General features: G+C 39.0%; 2 pseudogenes; one reads left to right on the forward strand and one right to left on the reverse strand.

The window, feature by feature from the left end:
* The window catches only part of LOC111812036, a 70520-nt pseudogene extending 68592 nt beyond the window's left edge, over positions 1-1928 (reverse strand).
* Positions 1929-2615: 687 nt separating this feature from the next.
* Positions 2616-5838, forward strand: LOC105743256 (annotated as a pseudogene).
* Positions 5839-24854: the final 19016 nt, after the last annotated feature.

A 24854-nucleotide genomic window follows, 5' to 3' on the forward strand; every position in this document is an offset into this window, starting at 1 on the left:
AAGAAGAAGCTTGCTGTAAGGGGCCTGAATAAACCGCTGAAGGAAGAGCTGTGTGTTGCGTCTTCCTTGCTGGCGAGGTCGTGTGCGACAATAAAACAAAAGCTGGAGACATCATGCTATCTGGCTTCAAACTATACTATAAAGCCACATTTACCAAAACAGCTTGTCATTGGCATAAAAATAGATACAGATGCAGCAGAATAGAGAAAGTAGAAATACATCCACACGTGTTAACAGTCAATTTTTGGCAAAAGTGTCAAGAACACATAGGGTTAGTGTCTTCAATGAATGGTACTGTAAAAGCTAGATTTCACTATCCATATGCAGAAGAATGAAGCTAGACTGCTATGTCTCACTCTATATAATCTCAGCACAACATGAATAAAAGAGTTAAATGTAACTGCTGAAGAATTATACTTCTGGAAGAAAGTGTTTCAGGCCATTAATCTGAAGAAGAATTATTTGAATAAGAACTCAAAACACAAACAACAGAAGCAACAGACAAATTAAAATACATTGACTAAAAAGTCTCTGCACAGCAAAGGAAACTGACTATGGAGTGAAAAAAGTTACTATTCTACAAAAATGAAAGAAAATAATTGTAAATTCTGCATATGCCAATAAAGTAGTATCGACAATGTAACAATTCAATACAAAAATACTTAAATGATTAATGTTTGAATGGTCCAAAAATAACTTACAGTGTGATTTCTCAAAAGAAGACATACAAATGTTCAACAGATATATGAAAAAGTTCTGAATATCGGTATTCAGAGATATTTCCAATCAGCAGGTAATTGCAAATTGTTTGGGTCACTTTTCTGTCATTGCTGAGACAAAATACGTGATGCCCAAAATTAAGAAAGGAAAGGTTTATTTAGCTGGCAGTTGTAGAAGTTTCAGTCTGTGATGAGCTTGCTCGGATAGTTCATGGTGGTAGAAGACAGAAAAAGCAGCAAGAGTGAACTGGAGGGAGAGCAGACTCTTCTCCCTTACCGAATATGCACTCTACCTGCCTGTGTGTGAATGCAGCACTCACACCATCTCCATGGCCTCCTCTTGCACAGGCTCAGGATGTGCACTGGGTGAGGACTCCAGCCCCTGCTGTGTCACTGAAATTCTAAACTTCTCAAGTTCACACAATGAACAACATCCAAGAACAGTGAGGACATGTCCTCTACACCCTAGGATGGAGAACTGCTGAGTTACTTAAGCTTCCAGACTTCTCAAGTTAACACAGTGTATCGGCCATTATAATCTACCAACTTTCAACTTGGCAACCAGCTACATTCCAGATACAAAGATACACTTTTTCTTATCATTTCACAACTTGAACATTATAACACAGGCTTAACAAAACTTAAGAACTAGTATCAAGTCTATCAAAGTTATATTACTCTAGAACACAACATTTTGCCCTCAACTCTCAAAGACTCATGTGCATGCCTTTAAATAAAAGACATTTAGTCCATCTATTAGAGTTTCCAAAGTCCTAACAAGTTCAGCATTGCTGAAAAAATCCAAGTCCCAATTCTCCAAGATCTAAGGCAAACTCCTAGATGTGAGCCCCTATAAAATGGCATGACAGAAACATTTTCTTTACAAAGGTACAAATGGGAATACAAAGGATCAGGACCAAAGCAAGTTCAAAATGCATCAAAACAAACATTAAGTCCTGTAGTTTCCTATGCACCTCTGAGGCACTGTGTGGCAAATTGTGAGATCCAAAGGTCATGAATAACTCTACCCCTATGGCACTTTTGATGGCTACAGCTTCCACATCTACTCTCTTGGTCTGTCTTTGCTTTTTCCTTGAAGGTTTCTGTAGATCCACTGCACTTCTGACTTCACTCTCACACCTTCATACATTGCCGTCCATACCTTTCCAACCTCTTCCCATAAGCTGTTTCCATAGGCTCTTGAACCATGGTCAAGTATAGTCATAGCAAAAAAAAAAAAAAATATATATATATATATATATATATATAGTCATAGCAATGACCCCACTCATGGTCCCAGTAGGACAGCAGTGTGCACAGCAGCCTGGACCTGTGGCAGAGTCTTTTATTATTCTGAGCCCCACTCAAATCTAGCAGTTTACTGAGTCACTCAGTAATGGGCTGGAATAAGACACCTAAGTGCTGAATGTGTTGTCTCCAAAATCTAAACAGCCTCACTAGGCACTGTCCTCCTTTTGTTGCTATTGTCATTGTTGTTGTTGTATGGGAAACCAGGTGCAACAATTTATCTTTTACCTTAGAAGAAATATCTCTACATGCTCCTCATCACTGGAATCCTAGAAATTTCACTGAGGTAGAAGGACCTTGAATTTTTCTGGGATTTATTTCCCATCTTCTGACTCTCTGTAGTAACAATCCTGTACTAACCAAACCATTGTGGTTTCTACTTTCTGTTCACTAGGCCCAATCAGCATAACATCATCAGTGTAATGGACCAGTGTAATATCATGTGGGAGAGAAAGTGATCAAGATCCCTGCAAACCAAGTTGTGACACAGGGCATGTGAATTAATATAACCCTGTGGTAAGACAGCAAAGGTGTGTTGCTGGCCTTGCCAGCTGAAAGCATTGTTTCTGATGGTCCTCAAGGATAGATATGGGGAAGAAGGTATCTGCTAAATGAATAACTGCATATCAAGTACCAGAAGATGTGCTAATCAGCTCAAGCAAGGAAACTATATCTGGTAGTTTCAGCTGCAATTGGAATCACTTCTTGATCCAGCTTACAGTAATCTACTGTCATTCTCCAAGACCCATCTGTCTTCTTCTTCACAGCCTAATGAAAGGATGAAAGGGAGATAAGGAGGGACCACCAACCCTTGCATCCTTTAAGTCCTTGATGGTGGCGCTAGTCTCTACAGTTCCTCCAGGAATGTGATACTGCTTTTGTTTCACCATTTTACCAGGCAAAGGCAACTCTAATAGCTTGATTTGGTCTTTCCAACCATAATTAACCTCACACAACAAGTTAGGGAAACAATGTGAGGATTCTGCCAAATGCTAAGTACATCTATCCCAGTTATACATTCCATAGCAGATGAAATGACTACAGGATGAATTTGAGGGCCCCCTGGACCCCATGTGAGTCAGACCTTTGCTAAGACTCCACTGATCACCTGACCTCCACAGACCCTATACTATTAACAGAGGGCTAAAATGACATTTTAGATTCCCTGGAAACAGCATTAGATCAGAACCAGAGCCCAATAGTCCCCAAAATGTCTGATTATGGCCCTTTCCCCAATGCATAGTGACTCAGCTAAAAGGCCGCCAGTCCTGCTGTGGAAGGATGAGAGAAAGACTGACCAAATAATTTTTTGGCACATCAGGATCCTTCCCCAAGGGGAACTAACCTCTTCATTTGAGGGGTCCTGGGTCTGTAAACTGGATCCAATCTGGGAAGTGGTTGAAGGACCATAATTCCATTGCCATGAATTGAAGTAAATTTCTGTTCATTTGCCCTCAACTTTTCTGATTATATAAGTCTAGTAAAAGTTCTATAGTCTTTCTATCTATTTCATTTTTTGGAGTACTGTGATTAATCATGTAGTATCATAGGTCTGCACGTCAGATTATTCTGTCATTGTCCTGCTTCTTCTGTCCATTACAGGAAGTACAGAGACCCTACCTTTGGTAATTAAGTGCTGCCACTTGACCTCTGCTACTCCAGAATTCAATCAAGTCCATTGCCCTTAAATTTCCTAATTGAGCAGCTGTGGTCCCCACTGTAAGGTCTGCCATACAGAGAAGAACAGTGACAGAGCTCTTGGGGATGCTGGTGCTCCCTTCACAAATCTCCTTCTTCAGGTGTTAGTGAAGGGTATGTTTTCAGGATCATCCCAATGTGGAGGATTAGATTTAATAGGACAGACCAACACCAGCATTCCCCTTTCTCTAAGTCTCTGAATCCCCTCATAAACAGTAAACCATGGAATATCTGGCATCTCTAACTCTTTAATAGTGGGCCATCTTTTGATCCATACTTCTGCCAACCAGCCAAATAAACTATTAACACAATTTTTACTCCATGAGCTTCAACATTAAATTCAGAATCCCTGATTAATAGGTCCATGTCAACAGACTCAGTCTCATCTAGGTGTACATTTTTGCCACTCTGATGCCACTCATGAAATCCATTCCCATGCATGCTTATTAGGCCTCTGATTTTAAGAGTGAGCCTGGTTATAGGCCTAGAAGCAAAAATGGATGGCAAGGGTGGGTCCTGATTGCTCTGTGCGGTCAACACAGTGTAAGTTTCCCCAGGCATACTAGAAGACACCAACACCACAGGGAAGAAGGGGGCCATGCCTCTGCCACAGTGGGTGGAGAAACCTCTTGCTATGGAAAAATAATCTCATCAGCATCTATAGGAACTCAACAACCTCAGCTTCCTCACAATCCTCTCACGTGTCTCCATGCCACAAATCAAAACCAGAATGAGATATTATCTCACCCTAAATAGAATGCCAGTTATCAAGAACATAAAATGCTGGCAGAATAAATAGGGAGAATATAAACCAAGAACACTACTGAACACCCTGTAGACACTGAACACCCTGTAGACAAGGGGCTCAGGAGATAGCTTGGCAGTCCAAGTGCCTGCTTGGCAAGCACAAGATCCTGAGTTCAATTCCCAGTACCACATGCCACGCAAACCCTGGAACCCTGGATGCAACCACCAAAACTGGGCATGGTGGCACACACACCTGTAATCCCAGTACTGGGGAAGCTGAGACAGGAGGATCACTGTGAGTCTGAGCTGGGTAGTGAGACCCTGTGTCAAATAAATAAATAAGTAAAATGAGTTTGATCGGTAGCTGGAGCGGACAGTGGACCCCAGAGAGCTCTGAGCAGCCCCTCAGCCACCACCGGCCTAGGAAGGAGCCGCAGCTGCCACCGGCCCCAGTCACCATCACTGCAACCTGCTGACACCTAGCCTGGCACCGCGGGCAGCAGCGCAGGAAGGGGGGGTCGCCTCAGCTGCACCTGCCAGCGGGGACAAGAAGGTCATCACAACAAACATTTTGGGAACAGTAAAATGGTTTAATGTAAGAAACAAATATGGCGTCATCAACAGGAATGACACCAAGGAAGATGTATTTGTACACCAGACTGCCATAAAGAAGAATAACCCCAGGAAGGACCTTCGCAGTGTAGGAGATGGAGAGACTGCGGAGTTTGGTGTTGTTGAAGGAGAAAAGGGTGAGGAGGCAGCAAATGTCACAGGCCCTGGTGGAGCACCAGCTCCAGGCAGTGAATACCCAGCAGATCATAACCATCACAGATGCTGTCCGCGTCGTAGGAGTCCTCCACTCAATTACCAGCAGAATTACCAGAATAGTGAGAGTGGGGAAAAGAATGAGGGATTGGAGAGGCTCCCGAAGGCCAGGCCCAGCCACGCAGGCCCTACCGCAGGAGAAGATGCCCACCTTACTACATGCGGAGACCCGATGGAAGTTGCCCACAGTACCCCAACCCTCCTGTGCAAGGAGAAGTGATGGAGGGTGCTGACAGCCAGGGTGCAGGAGAATGAGGTAGACAAGGGAGGCAGAATATGTATTGAGGTTATAGACCACGATTCCGCAGGGGCCCTCCTTGCCAAAGACCGCCTAGAGAGGACGGCAATGAAGAAGATAACGAAAATCAAGGAGACAAGACCCAAGGTCAGCAGCCACCTCCACGTGGTACCATCGCAACTTCAATTACCATGCAGACGCCCAGAAAACACTAAACCGCAAGATGGCAAACAGACAAAAGCAGCCGATCCACCAGCTGAGAATTCGTCTGCTCCTGAGGCTGAGCAGGGCGGGGCTGAGTAAACGCTGGCTCAACATCTCTACCATCATCCGGTTTAGTCATCCAGCAAGAAAGAAATGAATAGGAAATTCCAGCAATAAGAAATGAACAAAAGATTGGAACTGAAGACCTTAAGTGCTTGCTTTTTGCCCATTGGCCAGATAACTAGAACTATCTGCATTATCTATGCAGCATAGGGTTTTTATTATTTTTACCTAAAGACGCCTCTTTTTGGTAATGACAAACATGTTTAAAAAAAAAAAAAAAAAAAAGCCTGGTTTTTCTCAATATACCTTTAAAGGTTTTTAAATTGTTCCATATCTGGTCAAGTTGAAATTTTTAAGAACTTCATTTTTAATTTGTAATAAAAGTTTACAACTTGATTTTTTCAAAAAAGTCAACAAACTGCCAGCACCTGTTAATAAAGGTCTTAAATAATAAATAAATCTCCCATTGAGACTGGGTGTAGTGGAGTACACCTATAATCCCAGCACTTGGAAAACTAAAGGATCACTACAAGTCTGATCTATGTAGTGAGACCCTGTAGACCCTGTACTAAATGCAGGTCTTTAAAAAGCATGAAGGAGCCTTAAAAACTTAAAAACAGAACGACCACATGATTCAGTGATCACACTACTGACTACATAACAAAAGGAAATGTAATTAGTACGTAAGGCAGATATAGGAACTCCCATGCTTATGTTAGCATGACTCCCAGTAGTAAGCAATGCAAACAGCCAAACTGACCATCACCTGATGAATGGATGAAGAAACTGTGGTGCATATGTGCAATGGAATAGCACTCAGCTATAAAAAGGATGAAATGCTATCCTCTGCAACAGCGTGAAGGAACCCAGAGAACATGTTGTTCAGTGAAATAAGTCAGGCCCTGAGAGACACATGCTGTGAGATCTCACTCATTTGTGTAATTTGAAAAAAACGTAGTTTCATAGAAACAGAGAATAGAGTAGTTATCAGAGGTTAGGAAAAGTAAAGGGAAGAGAAGGCTATTGAGAGATTAATTGGTTAAGGGAAATAAGGCTACAGTTAAATAAAAGAAAATATTTCTGGTGTTCTGTTGGCTAATAATATTAAATATTTCAAAATAGCTAAAGAAGAGATTTCGAGCGCCCTCACTACTATGAAATGACAAATGTACAATGTGACAGACACATATGATGTGATTAATAGGTATAATGAAACAGGTATGTAAAACACCTTAATTTTATTATTATCCAATGTACTGAAAATCACCATGTACTCCATATACATGTGTAATCATTATATGTCAATAGAATACAAAAAGTCAATATATCTATCCAGTTAAACTTCAGATTAACAACAAATCAATTTTTAATATAAGCTTGTGATGTGGAACATTAAACAATTATTTATTGCTTATTTTGTACTTAATTAAACATCCTACTTTTTATTTTCTAAGCCTGTCAGTCACATCAAAAATGTCAATTAGGCAAGAGGAAAAGGACAAGTGAGGAGATAGTATCCAAAATTAAAAGTAGAAACCAGTATAAGCAAAACAAAACATGAACTTCAATTGGTTTTTGGATTGAAAATGACACAAAGCTGTAGGACACATTTGGCCAGTCTAAATGAGGCACTATCCTATGCTCTATATGTTAGATGATATTGTGGAATTACTGTTCATTTTCTTATGTGGGATCATTGCATTGGTTGTGAAAGTGAATGTCTTTATTAAGAAAAGTACAATGAAATATTTAGGGGATAAATGGGATCTATGAAGCAGCAATGACAGGAGAAATATCTCATCTTGGTAAAGGCAAGTAGCCAAGAAAGTATTCAGAAGTGCAGCTCTCAAACCTTCACTGACTGAGAATAACAAATCCCCAGGAGAGCACACACGCATGCACACACGCACACACATGGACATTTAGGGTCACACCATCCCAGCATGCCATCTCACAAGGACACCGCAACTGTCTCCTATGACGTTCAGAATCACTCAGCCAGGCAAAAAGTCCACTATCTGTTGTATGGATTTATTTGCAATGTAATTGTGTAATGTGATCAGTTTGATTCTTAAGTGTTTTTGTCTCTTTTTTCTGATTAACATTTCAATTCCCTTGGAAATTTATTTGAAAGTCTTATTGAGGAAAGATTCACAAGAAAATTAAAATAAAAACTGAAGAACACTTCAAGTTGCTGAGTGCAAAATATTGAATCATCTTTCACTACCATGGAATTTCCAAGTCATGGCTGAGTCCTCTTCTAGTACTCTTGTGAAAGTTGAATTTTCTTGAGTACTTTTAGAACAGAGCAGTCATTTGAGTGGTGGCATTTTTCCCCTTGCTCTGGATTATGACATGCGTGAAAGTGCTTTACAAGCTAAGAAATATTTCTATGCTAATTAAAGCATATAAACACTTCAGACCAAGTGTAGGCATGTGAAGTTGCTATTCAATTTTAGGAGTAAAGAACCTCAAAAAAGAAATAAAAACTTGTGCCATTATATAGCATATGATTGAAAGAATTGTGAAATAAAAGGCCAACATATAATAAACTATGTTTGGGAAAATTAGAAAAAACCTACAAACTTAGAGAAATAAAGAACTTCATTTACACTAACAAGGACCATTGACATAACAGGGCATTTAACCAGAGGTTCAGTGTAAGGTTCATTTCTGATTTTGCTTTCTATTTAAAAATGGGATTTCATATATGTTAATTATACTATCTACCTATTTTTAGTATTACTGAAAATTCATGAGGCTTGATGTCCTTCAAAACAATTGGGACTTCAACCTTCCACTCCCCTGCTGACTTCACTATGTCTCTTAAACAAAGACAAAATTAACCTCAACATCCAAGGCCCACGTATTAATTTTATAGGCTGTTCAACACATACATAAAAATTAGCCTGATACAAATTATATGCAGAAGCCCTCTCTTGCATATTTTCAGATTAAATTCCTGATATAAACACGTCAAAGTTCATGGTTGGTAAAGCACTGCATTTCAGTGTAGTCAGTGGACCATAAAACTGCCGTTAGACACAAAGTGCTTTGTGTACTGACAAAAAACAAGAGCTGTTGTGTTGGGTTTTTTTTTTTCTGTATTTCATACAAGGTTTCACTACGCAGCTTAGAATTGTAGTGATCTGCCTGCTTTTCAGTTTCCCCAGCAATGGGATTATAAGCATATGGCACCATGCCCAGACTCTGTTGCCTGCTTAGCACACTCCAGGGCTGGGGCCAGTGCATTCACGGGAGACCAGGGATCGAACCCTGGTTCCTGCATTTGCCAAAGCAGGCACTTAATCTTCTGAGCCCAGATTAATCTGCTGTCCCACTGGCCCTAACAGCTGTGTTCTAAAGCAGAGGTCCCACTGTCCTATGTCCATGAAGAGTTGTAAAAAGCTTAAAAGATGAGGTGATATGAGCCCTGTGTGGTAGTCCACATCTGTAATCCCAGTGTTCTTGAGTCTTAGGCAGGAAAAGCACCATGAGTTGGAGGCCACCCTGGGCTACACAGTGAGTTCAAGTCCAATCCCAAATATGTAACATCTCTGTCTCAAAAAACAAAAAATCATATATTTAAAAGGTCAGGTGACCATTGTAATGTAAATTAGCTTTCTATTTTTCAGTCCAACAAATTAAAAGATTACAAGTATAACAATTATGACATTTGAATTTGTAGTAGTATTATGACATTTGTATTTGTAGTAGTATCTTTATGGAATGGCTTATTTAAACCTCTGTTTATTTTTGCTTTCTATTTATGAAGCCAGAGAACTAAAACTTCTGTTTTCCAGACTCTTCAAATCTAGATTTCTATATGCAAATTTGGCTCTGCCTTGTTAATGTGCTCAGGCAATATGTGGTCGAGGATGCAGGCAAGGATTCTCTCCCTCTGACTCTTGGCTATTGTTCTTATCATGGCCTTGGAAATACAGGGCTGCCCAACAGAACCTTTACCATTATCCATTTTCCAGCTTCTTGGGAATCCAGAAGCAATAGAAACAGCAAGAGACTACTGATTTAATGTCCCTGGAGAACAATGTAATTGTCCATTCTCTAGATTCCTCAGACAGTTGAGGGACTAGTGGATGGAGCTCTCACCCTGCCATATCTGAAATGGTAGTCCAATCCTGACATTACCACATGTTTGTTGGATTCATCCTAGAACCTACTTTTTTTCTTGGAAGGAACCAATAAATTTATTAATTCCAAAATCCCTAGATTGCTGAATCTTACACGCTTAAACTTACTAGAGTATGTCTGTTTCCAACACTAAACCCTGACTGACACCTTACCATTTTGAGGTTACAGACATTTTTAATAAACGTTGTGAGGTATAGTGCAAGAATGGCGTTAGTATCAGATTCAAATCCTGTGTGAAAATGTATTATCTGTGACATGAGTTAAACTGTCCCTGCCTCAGTTTCTTTTATCGTAGAGTAAAAATAAGAATAAAAATAATGCCTTCCAGGGTTAAAAATAGTAGGCTAGATAATATGAATCAAGTTCCTCCCTCAGATTCAAACAGAGTTCATCTCAAATAGCTAGTACCCTATTCTTACACATATATCAAGTAACTTATATCAAGTCTGAGTCAATGAACGTTAGGTATTGAGGAAAATTTCTTTGTTCACATATGTAGTCTCATATACATTATATTTTTATTATAAAACAAATTTTAGGACCAGAGAATAGCTCAATGGATTAAGAACCTATTTGCACAAGAGCAGGGACCAGGGTTCAGTGCCTGGCACTGCTTGCAGTGCTGGCCCTGCCCCCAGGCCCTGGGCAAGCTGAACCAGCACCCAGTCCAGGTATGGTGGCACATGCCTATAATCCCAGTGCTGGGGAGGCTGAAAACAGGAGGATCACTACGAGTCTGAGTTGCATAGAGAGACCCTGAACAAAATACATTTATAAAAAGACTAAAACAAATGTTAATCCTATCATAAAGTTATAACTCAAAGAATCTATCAGACATATACTAGGTTATAGCTACACAAATTTGATTAATCTGTAACAAACTTTCTCACGAGAAAAAAATTAACTGTTTATCATGTTGACTCATGGGCTCTTTTATACTCTATGTGAGAATTTCAACTTTGTTTTCATTACTGGAATGGCATTAGTGTCAGATTAAAATCCCCAAGTACCCCCCCATTCTATCTATCTATTTATCTATCTATCTATCTATCTATCTATCTATCTATCTATCTACCTACCTACCTACCTACCTACAGATATTATCTTACTAAATTACTAGGTTTTTTCAGGCTTGTCTCAAACTTGCAGTCTTCCTGCCTCAGACTTCCCAAGTACTGGGATCACAAGTGTGTGCTACCATGCCTGGCATCAAAAATTTAACTTTTATGAGCCAAATACCAATAATCACACAAAGCTAAGCTCCGTAACCACTAAATTACTATTTACTGTGAAGATCTGAACATGAGCACTTGTTGACCTCTTTTTTGAACAGTTTTATACTTTAGACCTCACACCAACCTTGGAGGTCAGTGCTAGTAAGTAATGAAGACCTTTGATGGGGTTCAGCCACTTCTAATGTGACAGTAGACAGTTTTCTAGTCTCTTTGAACTTCAGCTCCAGCACCTACACAGGAGGATAATAAAAATTCCTATTTGATTGGACACTTGTGAGAATCAAATAAGCCACTTATTGTTATTCCCCTTGATATTCTATATATGGAGTCTCTGGTCCCTAGATCTAAAAGATGATACTATGATATGAAAACCAGCTCTCTGAAATTCCTCTGTCTCGAATCTCACTGCAATCAAAGCCTTTGTACTTGTGCTGCAGCCTGGAAAACTACAACTGCTTTCTTTAATTTTCTCAGGTCTCCCCTCCTTTCCCTTAAAATTGTGAGTTCAATCTTTCGTTTCCATCCAAGACACCCATCTGCCCTTACATCTTCCACTGTTCAGCAGACACAAAACAAAATGGGCCTCTGTTCTAGCTGGTTTCTCTTGCTTTTTGCACTCAGGAAAGAAAAAGGTCATGATTTTTACCTGATGTGGCATTCTTTGGCTAGCAACTGGATCAAATCCCCCACTAGCAATTTCCAAGGGGTAAGTCCATCCAGACAAGAGCAGGTGGGCATTTGTCTTGATAAGCCAGCTTTAGTTTATTCTCTCTACCTGATATAGATATAGATATAGATATAGATATAGATATAGATATAGATATAGATATAGATATAGATATAGATATAGATATAAATAGATATATAACATACTCACCCTTTTGATACTGTAGGTGATTATTTTGACAACAGTTACAATAGCCTTTAGGTATAAATGGACAAATATATAAGCAGCTAGGAGTATGGCTCCATTTTACAGTACTTGCTTAGCATGTACAAAGCCTTGTGCTCAATCCCCCACACTGAATAATAAAAAAGAACAATGCCAATGAGCTATTTTCCCTAGTCTTCCATGGATCACAATCTAATTTGGTCAGCCTTTCTTCATTAATCAAAGCCCTACCCTGACATTCCTTCTCATCAGAAATTATAAGTCTTCACTTCTGTTTTGTTGGCCTTACAAATTTCTAAACACAAATGATACCCATTGTTAGAATATAATCTTTTTTTACTTCTTAAATTTCCTTACTAGGAATTCTCCAGAATAGTACCTCGTCTGTAGCTGTTGTCCCAGGAAAAATCTAGAAACCTCTTTCTTCTGTTGGTGACATTTGTTTTGCACTATATTCATAAGGACAATCATGTATAGTATTTTATTATCCCCATACTTATCCAAAGTCCTAGCCTCCCACTCAGGACATAGGAGAACCTGTACTCTAACATTCTGTAGTCCAGTGGTGTCCCAAATTTTCTGATCAAGGAGATTATGGGGCCACAGAGGAAAATAATCAACAACGTAGAGTGTGCCTAAGGAGAGTCACATAGAGAGAAAATATTCTCTCAGGCTTCCACAGAGAATAAATTGGTCAAGCAATGGCTGTGACTCATCCACATGGCTGACACTGACAAAGGATTTACAAACTGTGGTACAGGGTTTCAGGGTAAATCCTGAGAAGATTTGACTGAGCTTGGCAGATACAAAAGTTACATTTCTTGTTATATAGGTCTTGCTTTATCTTGGTCCTAACAATCCAGCCGAAAAGTATAAAACGTGGTATAGAAAGTAAAGCCGTATTAATACGCTGAGCTGTAAAAGGCTCAAGTCAACAACTTCTGACATTGCCAGTCCTATGGATAACCCACTGCTATTATAGACTACTGGGCTATATTGAGTTATTTTGCTAAATTCATGCCCCTACAATATTTAAATGGCAATGGAATACCCATCTCTGACAAAATTAAACAGAAAAGGGGGATATAAGTGAAGGACCATTTTGTATCTGTGTATACAAAATAGTTAGGATAGATATACAGCTACTTTCTCTTAATTCAATGAGAAGAAAGATTTGTACTAATAGTGTTTGGACAGAAAATCATGTTTGCATCTTCTACTATGAATAACCACTACAAGGACAACAATATGCAATGTACTAATTATTAAAACTGTCCTATTAATCAGTTTTGAAACTGTGCCATTGCTATTTGTTTCACAATAAAATTAATATAAGAAACAAAGTCCTAGCTTCCAGGCCACCCATCCTCCAACAGCACAAAATCAACTTACTGTTGAACTTATTGGTATCATTTTCATTACAGTAAATCTTACCAAAGGAAAAATGTTCTGAGATCAACACAGAATGATGTAGAAGTTACCAGCATGATGTAAAATAAACAAAAACATATGTTTCTTAGCCAGATTTTATAGTATCTCACATTTCACTACTAAAGATTCATTCTGTTGAGCTGGATTTCTTACCATCTGCCTTAAGTACTGTCCCTATCACATCATTTCTCACTGAAGAGTCAAAGGGTTATATTACAGCAAGGACTTCTTTGCTACGGATGCTTTAGTGAAGATTTTTCTTCATTAGTTTTAGTAATGCCATCAACCATTTATTGATTCCCTACTGTGTAGTAAGTTACCACATACTTTACAATTCTATTTCTTAATCTGTAGACAACCCTTAAGACAGGTGTTATTGCCGTCTATATTTTACACATGAAGGGAAGTTTAGGAAAGTAATTAAAGAGCACTGGTTCTGACAAGAGATCGGCATAGTTAAGACTTTAAATTCATTACTTTTCAGCATTGTGTCCTTGGAAAACTGACACTTCTTTCCCTTATAAAATCAGAGTGCTGGTATGCTCCTCCTCTGTTTGCTCTGAGTACATGAAGACTCAACTTGGAGTAAGCCTGAAATGCAGGCACAATACAAAAAAGTATAAGCAAATGGTGATCAGAGGTTATGTCATTCACCCCACTTACCAGCTGTTCAGATCCCCACAGCTTGTACTACCTCCACTACTGTCTGATGTGCGTGCTTGTATTGTTTATAGAGTATATAGGTCTTTGTGCCTCTGAATCTTCTCAAAACAATTTGGATAAATAAATGTAGAACAGGAAGGCGATAGTCACTACAATCCTAGCACCAGCTGAAACACTGAAAATTTAGCTCATCTCCCCTCAGAATGGCTCATCTTTCCTACCCAGCACCGAAGGTCAGCTAAGGATTTGGCAAAGGCAGCCTCACTTCCTTCTTTTCCTGGCTTAACGTGGATTAGTCCACCAGGCAGCCTGTGGCTGTAGTGCTCGTCTATCAGGAGCTCCATGAGTCACTGCCAACATCCCAGCTGAGTCATGTTGGCTAAGCAATGACGCAGCCCTGAGACATGAGAGCAAGCAATCAGAAATGACCTTTGTTGGGGAATTAGGTATCTCCACAGCCCTGGCTCTACACCTTCAGATCAGCATAGCAAGAAGACACTGCCTAGTGCATGAGGGCAAAATATAACTGTTGAGAAAGATAAGTTTGTAGAACTGAAGAGAAGAAATAGAGAGAATGAAACTTCTACTTACAGTCTAAACATGAGCCTTCTTTTTAATGTTCATCCTGGCACAATGAAAGAGATTATTTCAAACTCAAATTTTTAAGTGCTTATAAGAAGGTCCTCAGATCGCAACTTGTACTTGACCCCCCCAGACATCATCTTTTGTGACTGATATTTGGTTAGAACTATCAAAATATTCAAGCATACACAGTAAGGGAAAATTTGCATCCTTATACTCTCTCTTCTTTCCTCTTCTAGGGACACAAAAGGTTGCCTGTTTCTTCATTATCAACTATAGGCTGTTTTACCAATACCCTTTTTCCTTCTAACAACAAGGTAGAGTTATAATGTTCCCTAATACTATTCCCTGGGCCTGAACAAATCTAATAATCTAGCTTCCAAAGTAAGAAAAGGAAGTAGAAATTATCAACCAGCTTTCTCTTTAATGAACATTCTGGGGGGTTTTTTGGGGGTTTTTTTGGTTTTTTTTTTTTTAAATGAAAACCTTTCCTCTGGTAGAAAATGCCAGTTGGTTCTGACAAACACTTGTGAAACTTCTGTCTTCTTGAAAGTAGCGAACATCTAAAAATTCACAAAAACGTTCACAGATTATAAGAAATTAGTTGGAATAGGTGTGCTCTTAAAGGCCAAACTTCCTGAGCTCAGCTCTGCTTTTCCAGCTGTCTCTTGGCGTCATCATTCGGAAATCCTGCCAACACCTCACATTCCCTTGTACAAAACTGCAGCACCCTCCATGCTCAAGCCTTCCTCACAGAAAAGGGCATCTCTGACTTGCCTTCTCATACCTTCAGGCTCTCCATCCCCCTCGCCAGCTAGTCCCCGCTTTTCACCAGTGTCAGCGGCTCCTCACACCAGGAGCTCTCATCCCTGTCTCTCTTTCCACCCTCACTGCCTTGCCTTTTGCCATCTCTCAGAACACCTACTGTTGTACTGTTGGAGCAGCATTCTGACCTCCCTGCCTTTGCAATGCCTTTCACACCATCACAAACATTGACTTTGAAACACAGGAAGTTGTCCAGACATTGCTGGACACCTTCTTCCTCCCTTGGCTCCATCTCTGCCCTTTCTCTGAGCAGGAAATGATCTGGCCACATGGAAAGACATACTTCATACTCGCCAGACTCTTTTCCTATAAGGACGGTGTCTGCTTCCCCTGGGCTACCTAACGTCCTATCTCTTTAGTCAGAGCACTCTCTCCTTCATCCCTTTTCTAACTTTTGCAAAAGAATACTGTTCTTTCTCTCCTTGGAACCCAAGAGAATGCAATGCATCTTCACAACAGCCAGTATGGTCTTTCTGAAACAACAAATCCAATAGTACCATTTCTTTACTTAAATCTTTTTTAGGGTCCTAAATTAAACTCAGAATAATACAGTAGATATTTCTAAGTGTGGTTTTAGGGGGCTGCCTGCCTACATCTCCAGATGCCTTATGACCTACTGTTCTCCCTGCTTCCTATGTTTGATTCAGGCAGGCTCATTTTCATTCTTTAGATCTCGCAGTTCATCCTTGGGCACTTACATTTTGCTCTCTCTTTGTGCAATAGTTTTCCCACACAGTTTGACATAACCAACCTCCTCAGACCCTCAGTCAGTCACCTTCCCAAAGTAGCCAACACTACTGTTACAGCACTTAGCATTTTCTTTCTGGCACTCTTTGTTTCTTTTTTCTTTTTTTTTTTTTTTTTTTTTTTTTCGGAACCAGGGATTGAACTCAGGCCCTTGCGCTTGCCAGGGAAGTGCTTATTCCACTGAGCCATCTCCCCAGCCCATCTGGCACGCTTTCAAATCTAAATTATTTCACGTGCATATTTGCTTTGTGTCTCTTGTCTACGTCCAACAACAGGTAAACTTCTTGAGAACAAATTGTGGTTATGAAAGCCACTGAGTCTCCATACCTAATACAGATCCTGATACCTCGACAGGCATTTGTTCTTTAAAATCTAAATGAAAACCACATTTATACGTAGTGTCATGTATTTCAATAAGCTATGAGCATGTCCACGTTTCTCTTTAGTCTGTAACCTCCTTGAGATCAGAGCTTTGGATTAAGTCATTTTTATTCATCCCTTGTGGCACCTAACATTACTGTACCACATTATATTGTAGGAATTCACTAAAATTTTCTGATTGGAATTGAATTAAGTCTTCCATTGATCTCTACTTATCTCCTCAATGCAAGTGACATTAAATCTGGAGGAAAGGAAGAAAAGACTCATCTTACCAAGCACGGTTCCTTTGCTACACTGTCCTACAGTCCTTTTCTATCTTAGTCTGGGGTCTCTAATCTTTTTTTTAATGCAGCGAGTAGCCTTCCAATAAATTGCTTTTGTAATGAAGCTCGTCTGGTTTTATCACTAATTTAAATAGAACCCCAACTAATATAACATGCAAAAAGAAAAATTATATGAACATTATTTACATGAGAAAAAAATTATTTACATGAGTTCTCAAAAAAATTAATGAATAGTCTATATGCTAATGACTGATCTCTACTCACATAAAAAGATATAAAGTAGTAAATGACAGCTAAGTGCTGTATTCAAATACATCACAGAGAAGAAATGACACAAGACACTACTATGTATATTGTCAAATTATTAACCCAGGTTGTAAATGCTGTGGGAGGTCGGAGGAGAAGACACAGCAAGCTGGAATGATCCAGGAGCCTCCATAACTCAATAAAGACTGTTGGATAAATTCCTAATTTCAGTCCCTATGGCAAACTTGAACAAACTAAGGAGGGCAATTCTCCTTCTCTAGGAGACAAAGACTGTGTGTTAGAATGACTCAGCACATCATCATTTGAGGTATGGAAAGACAGTTCTGTTCTAAGAAAGCAGTCATAAGTGCTTTGGTCAACAAACCTACATCAAGTGACCACAGCATTCCAGACATCAGATGAGGTGCTGCAGACACACAGAGTAATTATCCTGAGACATCAAGAGTGCCACCTAAGTGGAGGGGGGACATCAATGAAAACAATACATAACTGCAGATAGAGACAGCCCAGACTGCGGAGAAGGGCTCAGAAGAGACACCTCACCAAGCACTGACCAGCAAGGACATCTGGAGGAGTGCCGCCTGGTAAGGCTTACCTGTTGGACAGAAGTGACAATGGAAGAGACAAGAGAAGGAAGGGCATTCTTGACGAAGAAGCAAGTTATATAAGTACAACCACCAGCTTTTGTAAGACATTAGATAATGGAACATCAAATGTTGACCGGATTCAAATCTCTCACCCACTCTTGGAGGCTGGAGAGGACAAGTTGGTGTTTCTCAAGCAACTTGAGCTAATAGGGGAACTAAAGAAATGGCTGAAATGGCTTCACAACATCTTTTAGGCCTAAGAACTCACTGGAAATTAAATTAAATGTCATGACACACAGAAATTGTACACCTCTGTTAGGCTGAAAGTAGGCTTGTGTAACTAAGACTGAAAACATCATTAGCATCTTGGTCTTGCAGCCACCACGACTGGCACATAGCAGGTGCTTAATGCATTTGTTTAGCAAATAAGTCGGTGACTGACTCACATAATACCTTAGTGCGCACTCACAATCAATTTCCTAAATGTTTCAACTTCAGTTTCGTAAATAAATTATGCAGGTAATATAATTTTTGATGAGGAAATACGTAACTAGATTATTTTTTTTCTGAGCACTAGGTAAATAAATAACTCAAAAATGTAGAATATGGAACTTTAACTGCACTTATAAAAAATTCGTTAACTTTAAGGTTGCAACTACGCTCCCAAAAAGATAAAATCTACAAAACTGTTGGATTAAATGAAAAATACCTTCCCTGAAGCAGAGGTATGGGTGCATTGACTAAATTAGACTATAATTTCTCTTCTAATACGTAATGTTTCCTAGAGAACGCAAAAAAAAAAAAAAAAAAAAAAAAAAAAAAAAAAAAAAAAAAAAAAAAAAAAAAAAAGGTCACTTTCAGGGCTAGTTTCTTTTGCTATAGCGACACCTACTGGTTCTTTCCACATTTTTCCGTACACATAATGATTGTGTTCATTAGGGGACTGGTATATGTCATGACACATTTCAATTCCCACTTTTATTTCAAGCAATTTTAAGAAACAAAAGGCAAATAATAAATTTGGGCTGTTATAAAAGGCTACTAATTAGTGGTTTAATTTATAGATTTTTATAATTATGAAAAGGTTGAAAGAAAGTGCACATGATTTATAATTTATAAATATATGTTTATGAAACATTATCAAATGTAAATACAATTTATCTTAAAGTATTTACTGAATAAATTGATCTCTATCAAGTCTACACACATATATACACATACATACTTATATACATATGAAAACCATTTAAAAGACTAATTCAAATAATTTAAAAGCTTAAAAAGCTTTAGACACTGTCAACTTGAAAGCCTTCCAAATGCAGTATTAAAGTAGTGACATATTTACTCTAAAGTTTTCAAAATAATCCTAAAATGTCTATTTTGAATGACAATAGAGACAGTCTGTGTGCTTCTTTATTTTCACTCTAGTAAATTGTAATTCTAATATTTTCTTTAATTTTCAAGGACTGAAAGAGGCCTGGAGAGGGCCCTGAGCCTATTTCTTAGACTCAAAGAGATTTACATTCAAACCCACTTCAGGAATATATTTATATTAGCTCTTCTATTTCCATAGCTCTCTGGAAATGGAAGGATGACCACATTCCCCCTCCCATTGTCAGTATCAGAAATTTTAAATCATTTTCTTTGTATTTTAATTTTATGAATATAAATATAGTGATCTGTATTAGTTACTCTTCTCTCGTTGCTAGGACAAATACCTGACACTCAAAATGAGGGAAGGAAAAGTTTATTTAGCTTATAGTTACTGGAGGTTTCATATTTTAAAGCACCCCCAATTACGTAGCAAGATTTTGGAGCCTTATTTGCTCAGGACAGAGGGTCAGTGCCTCTGTCTTCTCCAAACATCTCCTACCTGCCCTAGGTGGCCTCAATCACAGACTCACGCTGCAGTGTCTAGAGGAGAAGCTGGGCACTGCAGTTTTCCAGGATGATACGCTCCACGCCTCTAAGAGAGGCTGCATGCCTGGGGAGGGGGGCGGGAGCAGATGGCACGCTGCCATGGTAACGGCTCTCTTCTCTGGCTCCGCCCTTCAAGCACCGCCCTGGTCCTCTGGCCCCACCCTTCAAGCCTCGCCCTGGTCCTCTGGTTCTGCCGCTCAAGCCACTAGCTGTTCCTCTGGCCACGTCTGCCCCATGACTTACATGAGGCTTTGGGGGGACAACTAGACACAAACCATAACATGATCTATATAGTTTTCTAAGTTAGGGATGTGGTAGCATTTTAGCTAGAGTTTGTTGGTTATTTCCTTAGAATGTGACCAGGCTGCTCTAAGGGCTTTATAAATATTATCATAGCGCCCTCAGTATCCCTGAGCATCCTGTCCTTACAATGCAAACAAGAAAACTGAGTGGAAGTACTCATAAGTAGCAAATTAACTACTCAACCCAGGGCAGATTCTGGAGACCAGAGCCCAAGCTAAGATCACTTAAATATATTATGTTACAGATAAGATAAAATGCAAATTAAAGGAGGGAAGAGAAATGTGCAGAAAACCAAAGTCATGTGTAAAAGAAAAGGCCTTGTATTAAACAGCTTTCCATTACCATAACAAATGCTTGAGATGACCACTTTGTGAAGAGAAAAAGTTCATTTCAGTTCAGTTTCAGCAGTCCTAGTTGATGATCCATCAGCCCCCTTGCACTGGGCCTGTGGCAAAGCAGCATGTCGTGGTGAGGAGCGCATGGTAGAGCTAAGCTGTTCATGTTACAGTCATAAAGGGGACAGAAAAATGGACTGGCCAGGGTTCCCATATCTTCTGCAAGGGCACATCTGCAGTGCTCATGGATCACACAACCTTTACCAGGCCCCACGTCTTGATGTCTCCACCACTTCACAAAAGTGCCAAGCTGGGAACTGAGCCTTTAAAGCCTGAGCCTTTGGGTGCCACTACAGATCAACAGCAGGCCTCAACACATCTATACTTTCCCTCATCAAACATATCCATGCTGCTTTATTCTTTTTTCTTGTTACTGAGAGGCCCAAAATTAAAAGGGGAAAGGTTTATTTCACTCACAATTGGTAGAGGTTTCAGTCCACATTGAACTGGTTCCAAGGCAGGGAGGCTCATGGCAGTGGGGGCAGCAGTTCATGGTGGAAGAGAGTAACAAAATCAGTGAGAGAGACCAAAAGACAAGCCTCTTTCTACCCTTTGTATTTCATCCAGTCCAGCAGGATTAGGGCAATGATCATTTGATCAGTGAACTGACCCAGCAATCACTCATCCTTAATCCCAGCATTGAACTACATATCAATTCAGACACCTCCTAAAAAGTCCTATGACCATATGAGGATTTGCAAGGACATCTAGACACAAAATATAATATGCTCCTTCCTTCTGAGATACTTGTCCCAATAGCCTAAGGCATTAATCAAGCAAAAAGCACTTAGCACAGAAGAATTAGCTTTCAATGCCTGGCAAACCCATGGTACAATTTTTAGCTGAACAAAGAAATATTTTTTACAAAAAAACACAGGTACCGTAATCAAATAATACAGGAAGAAAGAACAGTGTAGCAAAACACCAATTGAAGATGATGATCATCAAACATGCATCACTCTTCACAATTAGATGATATTTCCAGGGGCACAAATTAAGAATCCAGGTTGTAGTCGCAATTCCAGATTTACTAAGAAGCCAACAGATAAAATTTCAGATATTTGAAATCTAGGACCAGGATAAAGAGAAAAATTTGGTAAAAAGATACTTCAGTCTACATACGTCATATCCTAAAGGTCTTGCCATCCACTTCAGAAGATGTTCTGTCCTGGATTTTCCAATAGTTCTCAACTTCATGCATTCATTCCTTTCCTTAACCTCATTATCTATCAAAATAACCACTTGCCCAGCCAAGCTCTTTATAGAACTTAGCACTCCCTGAAATTATGTTATGCCTTATTTTAGTACTTTATGTTCTGCCTTAACCTAGAATGTAAGCACCCCATGGTGTACACATTTTCTTTCTGTTCATCATTACATGCCTTAACCTTGAAAGATATCCATTGAATGAATGGATGACCATATTTTCATATTAATGTTCTAGAATTATATAGAACTGAGTTAAAATGATTACCCAATCATTTATAAGGTTGTAGCGGACAAGTACCTTTTTCTCGCCATTATATTTTGCAGAATATCCACCCCTAGTTTTAGGAATGAAACCTCTCAAATTCAATAGTGAACCTAATATGGGAAGGATTATACAGAGAAACTGGGCACACTGGTGACAGTGGTTGTGTCATGGCATAGGCATGAGATAGTGACACTCAAATGTTATGAATTGGAACATATCTTAATTGCACAAAACAGGTTAAAAGAAAAAGAAAAGAAAACCTGAATCTCATTAACATCTATCTCATATACAAAACTCATGGGGGTCACTCAGAGTGTCTTTAACAAAGAACAGTACATTTTTAGGAGAGTAACACATCAGTGGAAAAGGGACTTTGAGCTTCCAGGCATAGCATCTTAGAAAAAGGCACGTAAATGACAGAGACAGGTCAATTATAGCCTTTGTCAAAACAAAGTCTACTGGCACTATCTGCCGATTGTAAGTCTAAAGCTTTCAGTGAGTAACCCTGTTCTTTTTTGTAGTCAGAAGCAGAAGAGTTTTTTACTCGGTACCACTGTGCTGTTGTTGCACAAAGCACAATGGAGGGGGACAGAAAGAACTTTTGTATCATTTCTTAATGGCATTTGATGAACATTCCTTAATGAACAATCCTTCATATTTTGGGAAAGTAGATTCTGATGTGTTGGCATGAAATCCAAATTAGATCTTATTCAGATTCATGCCCAGAAACCTGTCCAGAGCTGTCCCATCAGGGTGCTCTTTGAGATCCATGTAAGCAAAATGGAAGCTCTGAGTAGTCGGCAGCCATTTTGTTGCTACTGTATGGGAAATGGTTACCAGAAAATGATCCAATAAGAAGGGAAATCTGAGAGGTGTGACAAAAAAAAAAAAAAAAAATCTGATGGTATTGTTTTAAGCCCTGGGTAAAGTGACAAAAAAATTAAACTTTTAAAAAATGTTCTAGAAAATGACAGAAATAAAAATCCTTACTTAAGTTAGCTGGAGTTGGCTTTCTATTACTTATAATAGGAAGACCACTGACTAATGTGTATTGGGAGAGATTGTATAAGTCTCACTCCAGTTATTCTGCAAACCAGTGCTGCTGACAACTGCCAGGTATGGAAAAAATTCATATAAGTTATAAAAATAAATAATAATGATTACAGGTGCCCCACAGATAACAGATAACAAATAGTTACAGTTCCTCATGACATCTTTGATCAAAGACACAGTAACAAAAGCAGGAGCAGCAAAGTTCAGTCAGTAGGCCATGACAAGAATGTTCAAAATAAGCGGTGGGGAAGCTTTCCCACAAGAAAAAAGACTGTTCTCAGCTAAATTTGATGATCACTACATAAGAAATCTAAAAGAAGAATCACAACAGAAGGGAGAAGATAAGACATAGAGATGTGAAATGGATGAAAGATATGAGTGTCAAGTTGTCCATCAGTTCAACAAACTGTTCAGATGGGAAGTTAAAGAGAAGTCAAACTTGAAATAATAGAGTCGGGAAAAAATTAAGATATGTGTAAGTGAGGGGCATATCCAGAAATAATATTACCAACTATGTTGTCATCTATTCAGGCTGCTATGGCAAAATAAGAATAACTGGTCAGTTTACAAACAATAGAAATTTATTTTCATGGTTCTTTAGACTAAAACTACTAAATTAAGGTAAATTTCGTGCCTAGTATAATATTGTTTCCTGGCTCACTGATGCTGCCTCACACTGTGGCTTCACACATTAGGAGGATTAAACAAGCTTCCCTGGGCCTTTCTGTAAAAGTATCAATATTACTCATGCTAATATATTGTCTTGTGGGTTAGGATTTCACCATAGGAGTTTGGAGACACAAAATAAATACTCAGACCATAGCATGCCATATTCAGTACCATGATCCTTTCTCAGAGACTCTAGTTTAATCCACAGGACCAATGGTATATCTTTGAAACATCAGAACAAGAAATGTTGGAGGAAAGTAATAGGGGGAAAGAAGACAGAAAAAAATAAATTAAAAAATGAGCCTTTATAAATGGGAATAAGACCAAGAGTTGGAAGGAACAGAGAGTGATGAGAATAGTAGGGGAAAAAGAAAAATTAAGACGGATTATGTATATGCACCAATTCCCCACATTAAATGTAATCATTATGTATCACAAAAATGTACTTATGAAAATAAATAAATGAATGCAAACTTTTTTGTCTTCTGTTGTTGGTTGATTGGTTGGTTGGTTGGTTGGTTGTTTGGTTCATTGGGTTTTTTAGACAGGGTTCTCTATATGGTTCAGGCTGATCTGGAACTCACTGCATAGCCCAGGCCACCCTTGTACTGACAGTGATTCCCTCCCTAGTATTGGGATTACATGCATGCACCACCATTCTCAGCTAGATAGTCTCTCGAAATATGAATTACTTCTTTCTCAAAACAGGAAGGAACAAAGCTTTAAAAAATTATACTTACTCTGGAAGGGACAATAATTACCTGTGTATGACTCGAAAAGAGCCAGCCATAGAAATGCTAGTGGATCAGGATAGTGTCTAGCCCTGTGCATTTTTTGACCTAAAATGGGTACTTGGTCATGCCATTTCCCATATTGTTGAGCATCATGGTGCCAAGCAATTATATTAGTAGTCCACGATAAGATGACTGTATTTACAAATTTTATGTTCAAATTCACTGAAAATAAATTTGTATATGGACAATTTAATTTATACACAGGTATTTTCTGATGAGTAATTTGATATTTCAAAGGCAGACACATCATAAAAGAAGGCTAACAGCAGCTGCTTGAAAGCAAGTCAGAAAACTTTGAAGCCAAAGAACCATAGAGACTTTTCCACTGAACCCAGTCAGAAACAAAAACCTCATTAATTCTCTGAAATCCAGCCCAAATGCCACTTCCTCCAGGGGGC

This window comes from Octodon degus, unplaced genomic scaffold, assembly GCF_000260255.1.
Source record: "Octodon degus isolate 3935 unplaced genomic scaffold, OctDeg1.0 scaffold00110, whole genome shotgun sequence".
In the NCBI taxonomy this organism is placed as follows: Eukaryota; Metazoa; Chordata; class Mammalia; order Rodentia; family Octodontidae; genus Octodon; species Octodon degus.